Genomic DNA, 1,041 nt, shown 5'->3' on the forward strand with positions numbered 1-1,041 from the left:
GCCTTTAATCCCAGCACTTGGGAGGCAGAGGCAGGTGGATTTCTGAGTTTGAGGCCAGCCTGGTCTACAGAGTGAGTTCCAGGACAGCCAGGTCTGCACAGAAAAACCCTGTCTCAAAAAAACCAAACAAACAAAAAAGATGTACTGTGCTGTCTGGTGGGTGAGGTCCTGTAACAACAGGACTGAAAGTCTCACTTCATAATTTTAATTGATTTAGATATAATGTGAATAGATACTTGTGGCTGTACTGTACCTGAATGAACCCTGCAGTATTGAGAGCCGTAAAAATTCATAGTGGTGGGGAGGGGACTCGGTCCTGTCACTGCAAGCACAAAGGACCGAAGTTCAGTCCCTCAAAGGCCATGTGTTCACCTTCCCAGCATTAGGGAGGCAGAGTCAGGCAGATCCCTGGGGCTCAGCAGCCAGCCCAGACTAATCAATGAGCTGCAAGCCAATGAGAGACCCTGTCTCAAAAACACAAGATAGACAGCTCCCCGGGGCTAATACCCAAGGCTCACATGCGTCTGTTCCCTGTCTCTGTCACATACCCCCTCCCTACCTCATAGCAGGGAAGAATGCTAGAGCAGTAAGGGGCAAGGGTCTGAGACCATACTCTATGACTGAGTGGGGGAGAAAAGATTTTAAATCAGTGTGTTGTACAGTGTCAGCTTTTTCAGGGGGAAGGAAAAAAACATACAGAGAAACAGTCTTAGTAAGTGTGTGCAAGAAGTAAAAAGTTATTGGGTGTAGTGCAACACGTGATCAATACGGCTAGGGTACACAAACATCAAAGCATTTGAGAGGCAGAGGCAGGGGGATTTCCATGAGTTCAAGGCCTTCCTGGTTCCAGGACAGCCAGAGCTACATAGTGAGTGAGACCTTCTCTCAGAAAAGGAAGGAAGGAAGGAAGGAAGGAAGGAAGGAAGGAAGGAAGGAAGAAGGAAAGTGTTACCCGTGGAAACCCAGTGGTTTTGGTTTTGTTTTCCTCATCATCATCCTCCTTTTTGTTGTTGTTGTTGGGTTTTTTTATTGGTTTTTTTT

The 1,041-nt window shown here is 46.7% G+C and overlaps 1 protein-coding gene across 1 annotated transcript in view; it reads left to right on the top strand.

Annotated features, from left to right (window-relative positions):
- The window catches only part of Tsen54 (tRNA splicing endonuclease subunit 54), a 7,929-nt gene that overhangs the window by 3,365 nt on the left and 3,523 nt on the right, over positions 1-1,041 (top strand). The window lies entirely within an intron of this gene.

This window comes from Mus pahari, chromosome 14, assembly GCF_900095145.1.
Source record: "Mus pahari chromosome 14, PAHARI_EIJ_v1.1, whole genome shotgun sequence".
NCBI lineage: Eukaryota > Metazoa > Chordata > Mammalia > Rodentia > Muridae > Mus > Mus pahari.